The sequence below is a fragment of the Vanessa atalanta genome, chromosome 30 (assembly GCF_905147765.1).
Source record: "Vanessa atalanta chromosome 30, ilVanAtal1.2, whole genome shotgun sequence".
In the NCBI taxonomy this organism is placed as follows: domain Eukaryota; kingdom Metazoa; phylum Arthropoda; class Insecta; order Lepidoptera; family Nymphalidae; genus Vanessa; species Vanessa atalanta.
This window is the reverse complement of record NC_061900.1, coordinates 3,703,206-3,715,421: the sequence shown is the minus strand read 5'-3', so window position 1 is coordinate 3,715,421 and position 12,216 is coordinate 3,703,206. Positions and strand designations below refer to the sequence as shown.

The 12,216-nt window shown below is 37.7% G+C and overlaps 2 long non-coding RNA genes across 2 annotated transcripts; both read left to right on the top strand.

The window, feature by feature from the left end:
- Positions 1-1,054: 1,054 nt before the first annotated feature.
- LOC125075310 lies at positions 1,055-4,248 on the top strand. The gene is made up of 3 exons (XR_007120187.1): positions 1,055-1,066; positions 3,574-3,750; positions 3,867-4,248. It is a non-coding gene; the product is annotated as an uncharacterized LOC125075310 (long non-coding RNA).
- Positions 4,249-7,153: 2,905 nt separating this feature from the next.
- On the top strand, positions 7,154-10,325 carry LOC125075309. The gene is made up of 3 exons (XR_007120186.1): positions 7,154-7,165; positions 9,628-9,804; positions 9,921-10,325. It is a non-coding gene; the product is annotated as an uncharacterized LOC125075309 (long non-coding RNA).
- The last annotated feature ends 1,891 nt before the right edge of the window (positions 10,326-12,216 follow it).

Genomic DNA, 12,216 nt, shown 5'->3' with positions numbered 1-12,216 from the left:
GGCGGGAAAATTTATAGCTTTACATTTACATTGTTTCGCCCGACGCCCACACTTCTACCCACTATCAGAAATAATCGTAAGTAGTGATTAAATGAAAGCCATTATTTATACACATAATTATATTAAATAAGTACATAATACGTTTAGGTTTTTATTGTACGAACTTGTATACTTCCAGTTTGTGGGAGGGCTTTGCGTCCGTCTACGTCTAGTGCCACCCACTCGCCAGATACTCTACCGCTTAATAGCAATAGATAATATTGATATAGTTCGGGTTGAAGGGATTATAAGTCAAAACCAGTGTAACCACAGGCACCAGGGACATATCATCTTAGTTTCCGAGGTCACCGTATCCACGATATAAGGAATGGTTAATATATCTTAGCGCCATTGTTCACTTACCATCAGTTGACTGACTTGACCGTCCGCCTACCTACATCATAAAATAAAATTAACAAATGAAGCTATCCGAAGTAATTTCTTATCGATAAATGAAGTAAAAAGACTTGAGTCGGATCAGAGCCATGACGCCCCGCAGATCCACACGGGGCTGAAGCCGTTCAAGTGCGACACGTGCGGCAAGTGCTTCACGACGGCGGGCGAGCAGCGCGCGCACGTGGAGCACGTGCACCTCAAGAAGCCCTGGCCGCGCCGCGCGCGCGCGCGCCCCGACCTCGCCTGGCGCGCGCACGCCCTCGAGTACGTGTCCGCCGGCTGTGCTTAGTGCGCTGTCTCACGCCTGCTCTGCGGTCTCACGGAGACGTCGATAGTACTCGGGCGACGTTTATTGGCACTGTATTTATCGTTTGTTTCAGGTGACTCACGAAAACGTCATGATCATGGAAACGATGCGAGACAATATCTGTTCTAATTAAAAGTGATTAGGTAATCGTGAACGATTGGAATAGTTGGCACTGACTTATCCGTTGCGAGGAAGCATCGAACCCGTCTTGCCCTGGAAATCTGCGGCTCTCGTGAACGCCCTCTTGCGCACGCCTCGAGAATGACCACTGTGGTCTAAATCGGTCAGGAGAACGTCGACCATCAGCACGAACTATTCCGATCTGTATCTTCTTTTACCGATATTTAATATTGTAAATAACAAGTCGCACGGATCTCGTAGTTGTGTGTGTTGTGGATGTGTTTTAGAATATTTAAGTAACATGTCCGTTGAGATTTTTATTTTATTTAATCTTTACAAATACAGATGATGGATGAAATTAAGCGTCTTATTTCCGAAGCCTTTTCGTTTAGTCATTAAATTTAAAAAAAAAAGTGCTGTAGTTGACTAGGGGCCATTCATTTATTACGTAAGAATATTTTAGCTTGTTTTTGAACCTTCCCCCCTATTATAAGAAAAAATAAGAATAGGCCGACCCCCTCCCCCCTGTTTAATATTTATTACGTAAGAATCTAATGTTTATGTTTCAAAGAATTAAAGTTTTTGAGATATTTATTCGTAATTTCAAGAGTACTAATAATCTTTATTTTTTACCCGCCCGTTGCCATGGCAATGGAAATATCGTTTTATGCCTATACGCACCCGAGCGAACCTCGACAATCGAACCCTTTTCAAATAATTTTAACTTTTTAGCATTTTTCTTGAGCTTACGTAAGAACTATCGAGACTCCTTCCCACCCCCTTGTAAGAAAACATAAGACAAATCTACCATTACGTAATAAATACCTGACAGACAGCGGTTTGAGAACTAATTTGGTTATTTTCACATCTTGATACGAAACGATACATCGATTGGATAACAATAAAAAGCGTCTTAATTTATTTATTTAAACAATCTTCAAAACACGATCGGCACATTCACTGTTTATTAGTTATTGAGCAAAAGTAGGAAACGAGTTGGCTTGACGTTATACATTATAAACAACGAAACTTAACACTACAGCTAGTCAGCTAGTGTTGCACATCGATAGACTATCGATAGTTAAGGTTTTAGCGATAGTATCGATAGTTTATCGATAGTATTGTCACGTGTCTATAATATATTGACATTATCGACAGTATTGCAAAAGCCATTACTTTTAACCTTAACTATCGATACTATAGATTGTCTTAATCAAACGATCCTGAATAGTTTTCGAGGTCAACTATCGATAATTCTGTAACACAGCACACGCCTACGTTAGCATAGATCTTTAATAAAAAACGACAACAGGACGAAATAATTAAACTAATACAGATTAAAAAGTAATAAACCTGATTACGTACGTATTTTACAATTATAAAGTTATCATACATAAGTCGCAGTAAATCTTTTGTTTGTTACGTCTGGGCACCGTAGTCGTAGCTAGGCCAAGTAAAATAAATTACTGCAAGCTTGCAGTCGTTTGAGCGCACCGCACGCACTCGGCATCTGAATGTACCCACGCACGACCGTCTTAACCACGTCTGAGCCTTATGATAGTATATATTTTTGTCTGTAAATGAACGTCATTCTTTATGAGAGCTTACGACGGACTCTTAAGTCTTTAAATTAATAGAGTGCACCTTCTCAAAATGTAGCAAAGTATGGGGCGTGAATTTGATATTGGAAGCGGCGTTACAAGTGCGATGCGACAAATCTACAGCGCGAGCCGTTACAAAGTTTCAGTTTTGTAAAATATTTCTTATAAATATATTTTTAAAAAGAGGTCCTCTGAATTAACCTTTTACAGATTAATTGTGCTAAATTTTTCAAAAAAATATTTGTAACGCATTGCAACCAAAACTTCGCATAAAATCACCGTTTGACCAACCAATCACTTATAAAATATATAATTTGATTCTATTATAAAATATTTATAATCTGCCAGATCTTTTAATATATGAGTATACAGATCTATATAGACCACTTTACTCTATTAATGTAAAATTATTTAACAACTACGATGTTGCTTGTTTAAATTTATATACCTAACAAATTCAAAAATTAATATATTTTTTTACCAAATTTAATATTTATAAAAACATTTTTATTTAAACATCGTGATTCTGTTCGTTTTTATTACATCTGTTACCAAATGAAACGTAAGCGAATAAAAAAAAAAAGAATTGGCGGGAAAATTTATAGCTTTACATTTACATTGTTTCGCCCGACGCCCACACTTCTACCCACTATCAGAAATAAACGTAAGTAGTGATTAATTGAAAGCCATTATTTATACACATAATTATATTAAATAAGTACATAATACGTTTAGGTTTTTATTGTACGAACTTGTATACTTCCAGTTTGTGGGAGGGCTTTGCGTCCGTCTACGTCTAGTGCCACCCACTCGCCAGATACTCTACCGCTTAATAGCAATAGATAATATTGATATAGTTCGGTTTGAAGGGATTATTAGTCAAAACCAGTGTAACCACAGGCACCAGGGACATATCATCTTAGTTTCCGAGGTCACCGTATCCACGATATAAGGAATGGTTAATATATCTTAGCGCCATTGTTCACTTACCATCAGTTGACTGACTTGACCATCCGCCTACCTACATCATAAAATAAAATTAACAAATGAAGCTATCCGAAGTAATTTCTTATCGATAAATGAAGTAAAAAGACTTGAGTCGGATCAGAGCCATGACGCCCCGCAGATCCACACGGGGCTGAAGCCGTTCAAGTGCGACACGTGCGGCAAGTGCTTCACGACGGCGGGCGAGCAGCGCGCGCACGTGGAGCACGTGCACCTCAAGAAGCCCTGGCCGCGCCGCGCGCGCGCGCGCCCCGACCTCGCCTGGCGCGCGCACGCCCTCGAGTACGTGTCCGCCGGCTGTGCTTAGTGCGCTGTCTCACGCCTGCTCTGCGGTCTCACGGAGACGTCGATAGTACTCAGGCGACGTTTATAGGCACTGTATTTATCGTTTGTTTCAGGTGACTCACGAAAACGTCATGATCATGGAAACGATGCGAGACAATATCTGTTCTAATTAAAAGTGATTAGGTAATCGTGAATGATTGGAATAGTTGGCACTGACTTATCCGTTGCGAGGAAGCATCGAACCCGTCTTGCCCTGGAAATCTGCGGCTCTCGTGAACGCCCTCTTGCGCACGCCTCGAGAATGACCACTGTGGTCTAAATCGGTCAGGAGAACGTCGACCATCAGCACGAACTATTCCGATCTGTATCTTCTTTTACCGATATTTAATATTGTAAATAACAAGTCGCACGGATCTCGTAGTTGTGTGTGTTGTGGATGTATTTTAGAATATTTAAGTAACATGTCCGTTGAGATTTTTATTTTATTTAAGCTTTACAAATACAGATGATGGATGAAATTAAGCGTCTTATTTCCGAAGCCTTTTCGTTTAGTCATTAAATTTAAAAAAAAAAGTGCTGTAGTTGACTAGGGGCCATTCAGTTATTACGTAAGAATATTTTAGCTTGTTTTTGAACCTTCCTCCCTATTATAAGAAAAAATAAGAATAGGCCGACCCCCTCCCCCCTGTTTAACATTTATTACGTAAGAATCTAATGTTTATGTTTCAAAGAATTAAAGTTTTTGAGATATTTATTCGTAATTTCAAGGGTACCAATAATCTTTATTTTTTACCCGCCCGTTGCCATGGCAATGGAAATATCGTTTTATGCCTATACGCACCCGAGCGAACCTCGACAATCGAACCCTTTTCAAATAATTTTAACTTTTTAGCATTTTTCTTGATCTTACGTAAGAACTATCGAGACTCCTTCCCACCCCCCTTGTAAGAAAACATAAGACAAATCTACCATTACGTAATAAATACCTGACAGACAGCGGTTTGAGAACTAATTTGGTTATTTTCACATCTTGATACGAAACGATACATCGATTGGATAACAATACAAAGCGTCTTAATTTATTTATTTAAACAATCTTCAAAACACGATCGGCACATTCACTGATTTTTAGTTATTGAGCAAAAGTAGGAAACGAGTTGGCTTGACGTTATACATTATAAACAACGAAACTTAACACTACAGCTAGTCAGCTAGTGTTGCACATCGATAGACTATCGATAGTTAAGGTTTTAGCGATAGTATCGATAGTAACAATAGTATTGTCACGTGTCAATACTATTGACACTATCGACAGTATTGCAAAAGCCATTACTTTTAACCTTAACTATCGATACTATAGATTGTCTTAATCAAACGATCCTGAATAGTTTTCGAGGTCAACTATCGATAATTCTGTAACACAGCACACGCCTACGTTAGCATAGATCTTTAATAAAAAACGACAACAGGACGAAATAATTAAACTAATACAGATTAAAAAGTAATAAACCTGATTACGTACGTATTTTACAATTATAAAGTTATCATACATAAGTCGCAGTAAATCTTTTGTTTGTTACGTCTGGGCACCGTAGTCGTAGCTAGGCCAAGTAAAATAAATTACTGCAAGCTTGCAGTCGTTTGAGCGCACCGCACGCACTCGGCATCTGAATGTACCCACGCACGACCGTCTTAACCACGTCTGAGCCTTATGATAGTATATATTTTTGTCTGTAAATGAACGTCATTCTTTATGAGAGCTTACGACGGACTCTTAAGTCTTTAAATTAATAGAGTGCACCTTCTCAAAATGTAGCAAAGTATGGGGCGTGAATTTGATATTGGAAGCGGCGTTACAAGTGCGATGCGACAAATCTACAGCGCGAGCCGTTACAAAGTTTCAGTTTTGTAAAATATTTCTTATAAATATATTTTTAAAAAGAGGTCCTCTGAATTAACCTTTTACAGATTAATTGTGCTAAATTTTTCAAAAAAATATTTGTAACGCATTGCAACCAAAACTTCGCATAAAATCACCGTTTGACCAACCAATCACTTATAAAATATATAATTTGATTCTATTATAAAATATTTATAATCTGCCAGATCTTTTAATATATGAGTATACAGATCTATATAGACCACTTTACTCTATTAATGTAAAATTATTTAACAACTACGATGTTGCTTGTTTAAATTTATATACCTAACAAATTCAAAAATTAATATATTTTTTTACCAAATTTAATATTTATAAAAACATTTTTATTTAAACATCGTGATTCTGTTCGTTTTTATTACATCTGTTACCAAATGAAACGTAAGCGAATAAAAAAAAAAAGAATTGGCGGGAAAATTTATAGCTTTACATTTACATTGTTTCGCCCGACGCCCACACTTCTACCCACTATCAGAAATAAACGTAAGTAGTGATTAATTGAAAGCCATTATTTATACACATAATTATATTAAATAAGTACATAATACGTTTAGGTTTTTATTGTACGAACTTGTATACTTCCAGTTTGTGGGAGGGCTTTGCGTCCGTCTACGTCTAGTGCCACCCACTCGCCAGATACTCTACCGCTTAATAGCAATAGATAATATTGATATAGTTCGGTTTGAAGGGATTATTAGTCAAAACCAGTGTAACCACAGGCACCAGGGACATATCATCTTAGTTTCCGAGGTCACCGTATCCACGATATAAGGAATGGTTAATATATCTTAGCGCCATTGTTCACTTACCATCAGTTGACTGACTTGACCATCCGCCTACCTACATCATAAAATAAAATTAACAAATGAAGCTATCCGAAGTAATTTCTTATCGATAAATGAAGTAAAAAGACTTGAGTCGGATCAGAGCCATGACGCCCCGCAGATCCACACGGGGCTGAAGCCGTTCAAGTGCGACACGTGCGGCAAGTGCTTCACGACGGCGGGCGAGCAGCGCGCGCACGTGGAGCACGTGCACCTCAAGAAGCCCTGGCCGCGCCGCGCGCGCGCGCGCCCCGACCTCGCCTGGCGCGCGCACGCCCTCGAGTACGTGTCCGCCGGCTGTGCTTAGTGCGCTGTCTCACGCCTGCTCTGCGGTCTCACGGAGACGTCGATAGTACTCAGGCGACGTTAATTGGCACTGTATTTATCGTTTGTTTCAGGTGACTCACGAAAACGTCATGATCATGGAAACGATGCGAGACAATATCTGTTCTAATTAAAAGTGATTAGGTAATCGTGAATGATTGGAATAGTTGGCACTGACTTATCCGTTGCGAGGAAGCATCGAACCCGTCTTGCCCTGGAAATCTGCGGCTCTCGTGAACGCCCTCTTGCGCACGCCTCGAGAATGACCACTGTGGTCTAAATCGGTCAGGAGAACGTCGACCATCAGCACGAACTATTCCGATCTGTATCTTCTTTTACCGATATTTAATATTGTAAATAACAAGTCGCACGGATCTCGTAGTTGTGTGTGTTGTGGATGTATTTTAGAATATTTAAGTAACATGTCCGTTGAGATTTTTATTTTATTTAAGCTTTACAAATACAGATGATGGATGAAATTAAGCGTCTTATTTCCGAAGCCTTTTCGTTTAGTCATTAAATTTAAAAAAAAAAGTGCTGTAGTTGACTAGGGGCCATTCAGTTATTACGTAAGAATATTTTAGCTTGTTTTTGAACCTTCCTCCCTATTATAAGAAAAAATAAGAATAGGCCGACCCCCTCCCCCCTGTTTAACATTTATTACGTAAGAATCTAATGTTTATGTTTCAAAGAATTAAAGTTTTTGAGATATTTATTCGTAATTTCAAGGGTACCAATAATCTTTATTTTTTACCCGCCCGTTGCCATGGCAATGGAAATATCGTTTTATGCCTATACGCACCCGAGCGAACCTCGACAATCGAACCCTTTTCAAATAATTTTAACTTTTTAGCATTTTTCTTGATCTTACGTAAGAACTATCGAGACTCCTTCCCACCCCCCTTGTAAGAAAACATAAGACAAATCTACCATTACGTAATAAATACCTGACAGACAGCGGTTTGAGAACTAATTTGGTTATTTTCACATCTTGATACGAAACGATACATCGATTGGATAACAATACAAAGCGTCTTAATTTATTTATTTAAACAATCTTCAAAACACGATCGGCACATTCACTGTTTTTTTAGTTATTGAGCAAAAGTAGGAAACGAGTTGGCTTGACGTTATACATTATAAACAACGAAACTTAACACTACATTAGTGTTGCACATCGATTGACTATCGATAGTTAAGGTTTTAGCGATAGTATGGACACTATCGACAGTATTGCAAAAACCATTACTTTTAACCTTAACTATCGATACTATAGATTGTATTAATCAAACGATCCTGAATAGTTTTCGATGTCAACTATCGATAATTCTGTAACACAGCACACGCATACGTTAACATAAATCTTTAAAATAAAAACGACAACAGGACGAAAGAATTAAAGCTAACAACAGATTAAAAAGTAATAAACCCGATTACGTATGTATTTTACAATTATAAAGTTATCATACATAAGTCGCAGTAAATCTTTTGTTTGTTACGTCTGGGCACCGTAGTCGTAGCTAGGCCAAGTAAAATAAATTACTGCAAGCTTGCAGTCGTTTGAGTGCACCGCACGCACTCGGCATCTGAATGTACCCACGCACGACCGTCTTAACCACGTCTGAGCCTTATGATAGTATATATTTTTGTCTGTAAATGAACGTCATTCTTTATGAGAGCTTACGACGGACTCTTAAGTCTTTAAATTAATAGAGTGCACCTTCTCAAAATGTAGCAAAGTATGGGGCGTGAATTTGATATTGGAAGCGGCGTTACAAGTGCGATGCGACAAATCTACAGCGCGAGCCGTTACAAAGTTTCAGTTTTGTAAAATATTTCTTATAAATATATTTTTAAAAAGAGGTCCTCTGAATTAACCTTTTACAGATTAATTGTGCTAAATTTTTCAAAAAAATATTTGTAACGCATTGCAACCAAAACTTCGCATAAAATCACCGTTTGACCAACCAATCACTTATAAAATATATAATTTGATTCTATTATAAAATATTTATAATCTGCCAGATCTTTTAATATATGAGTATACAGATCTATATAGACCACTTTACTCTATTAATGTAAAATTATTTAACAACTACGATGTTGCTTGTTTAAATTTATATACCTAACAAATTCAAAAATTAATATATTTTTTTACCAAATTTAATATTTATAAAAACATTTTTATTTAAACATCGTGATTCTGTTCGTTTTTATTACATCTGTTACCAAATGAAACGTAAGCGAATAAAAAAAAAAAGAATTGGCGGGAAAATTTATAGCTTTACATTTACATTGTTTCGCCCGACGCCCACACTTCTACCCACTATCAGAAATAAACGTAAGTAGTGATTAATTGAAAGCCATTATTTATACACATAATTATATTAAATAAGTACATAATACGTTTAGGTTTTTATTGTACGAACTTGTATACTTCCAGTTTGTGGGAGGGCTTTGCGTCCGTCTACGTCTAGTGCCACCCACTCGCCAGATACTCTACCGCTTAATAGCAATAGATAATATTGATATAGTTCGGTTTGAAGGGATTATTAGTCAAAACCAGTGTAACCACAGGCACCAGGGACATATCATCTTAGTTTCCGAGGTCACCGTATCCACGATATAAGGAATGGTTAATATATCTTAGCGCCATTGTTCACTTACCATCAGTTGACTGACTTGACCATCCGCCTACCTACATCATAAAATAAAATTAACAAATGAAGCTATCCGAAGTAATTTCTTATCGATAAATGAAGTAAAAAGACTTGAGTCGGATCAGAGCCATGACGCCCCGCAGATCCACACGGGGCTGAAGCCGTTCAAGTGCGACACGTGCGGCAAGTGCTTCACGACGGCGGGCGAGCAGCGCGCGCACGTGGAGCACGTGCACCTCAAGAAGCCCTGGCCGCGCCGCGCGCGCGCGCGCCCCGACCTCGCCTGGCGCGCGCACGCCCTCGAGTACGTGTCCGCCGGCTGTGCTTAGTGCGCTGTCTCACGCCTGCTCTGCGGTCTCACGGAGACGTCGATAGTACTCGGGCGACGTTTATTGGCACTGTATTTATCGTTTGTTTCAGGTGACTCACGAAAACGTCATGATCATGGAAACGATGCGAGACAATATCTGTTCTAATTAAAAGTGATTAGGTAATCGTGAATGATTGGAATAGTTGGCACTGACTTATCCGTTGCGAGGAAGCATCGAACCCGTCTTGCCCTGGAAATCTGCGGCTCTCGTGAACGCCCTCTTGCGCACGCCTCGAGAATGACCACTGTGGTCTAAATCGGTCAGGAGAACGTCGACCATCAGCACGAACTATTCCGATCTGTATCTTCTTTTACCGATATTTAATATTGTAAATAACAAGTCGCACGGATCTCGTAGTTGTGTGTGTTGTGGATGTATTTTAGAATATTTAAGTAACATGTCCGTTGAGATTTTTATTTTATTTAATCTTTACAAATACAGATGATGGATGAAATTAAGCGTCTTATTTCCGAAGCCTTTTCGTTTAGTCATTAAATTTAAAAAAAAAAGTGCTGTAGTTGACTAGGGGCCATTCATTTATTACGTAAGAATATTTTAGCTTGTTTTTGAACCTTCCCCCCTATTATAAGAAAAAATAAGAATAGGCCGACCCCCTCCCCCCTGTTTAATATTTATTACGTAAGAATCTAATGTTTATGTTTCAAAGAATTAAAGTTTTTGAGATATTTATTCGTAATTTCAAGAGTACTAATAATCTTTATTTTTTACCCGCCCGTTGCCATGGCAATGGAAATATCGTTTTATGCCTATACGCACCCGAGCGAACCTCGACAATCGAACCCTTTTCAAATAATTTTAACTTTTTAGCATTTTTCTTGAGCTTACGTAAGAACTATCGAGACTCCTTCCCACCCCCTTGTAAGAAAACATAAGACAAATCTACCATTACGTAATAAATACCTGACAGACAGCGGTTTGAGAACTAATTTGGTTATTTTCACATCTTGATACGAAACGATACATCGATTGGATAACAATAAAAAGCGTCTTAATTTATTTATTTAAACAATCTTCAAAACACGATCGGCACATTCACTGTTTATTAGTTATTGAGCAAAAGTAGGAAACGAGTTGGCTTGACGTTATACATTATAAACAACGAAACTTAACACTACAGCTAGTCAGCTAGTGTTGCACATCGATAGACTATCGATAGTTAAGGTTTTAGCGATAGTATCGATAGTTTATCGATAGTATTGTCACGTGTCTATAATATATTGACATTATCGACAGTATTGCAAAAGCCATTACTTTTAACCTTAACTATCGATACTATAGATTGTCTTAATCAAACGATCCTGAATAGTTTTCGAGGTCAACTATCGATAATTCTGTAACACAGCACACGCCTACGTTAGCATAGATCTTTAATAAAAAACGACAACAGGACGAAATAATTAAACTAATACAGATTAAAAAGTAATAAACCTGATTACGTACGTATTTTACAATTATAAAGTTATCATACATAAGTCGCAGTAAATCTTTTGTTTGTTACGTCTGGGCACCGTAGTCGTAGCTAGGCCAAGTAAAATAAATTACTGCAAGCTTGCAGTCGTTTGAGCGCACCGCACGCACTCGGCATCTGAATGTACCCACGCACGACCGTCTTAACCACGTCTGAGCCTTATGATAGTATATATTTTTGTCTGTAAATGAACGTCATTCTTTATGAGAGCTTACGACGGACTCTTAAGTCTTTAAATTAATAGAGTGCACCTTCTCAAAATGTAGCAAAGTATGGGGCGTGAATTTGATATTGGAAGCGGCGTTACAAGTGCGATGCGACAAATCTACAGCGCGAGCCGTTACAAAGTTTCAGTTTTGTAAAATATTTCTTATAAATATATTTTTAAAAAGAGGTCCTCTGAATTAACCTTTTACAGATTAATTGTGCTAAATTTTTCAAAAAAATATTTGTAACGCATTGCAACCAAAACTTCGCATAAAATCACCGTTTGACCAACCAATCACTTATAAAATATATAATTTGATTCTATTATAAAATATTTATAATCTGCCAGATCTTTTAATATATGAGTATACAGATCTATATAGACCACTTTACTCTATTAATGTAAAATTATTTAACAACTACGATGTTGCTTGTTTAAATTTATATACCTAACAAATTCAAAAATTAATATATTTTTTTACCAAATTTAATATTTATAAAAACATTTTTATTTAAACATCGTGATTCTGTTCGTTTTTATTACATCTGTTACCAAATGAAACGTAAGCGAATAAAAAAAAAAAGAATTGGCGGGAAAATTTATAGCTTTACATTTACATTGTTTCGCCCGACGCCCACACTTCTACCC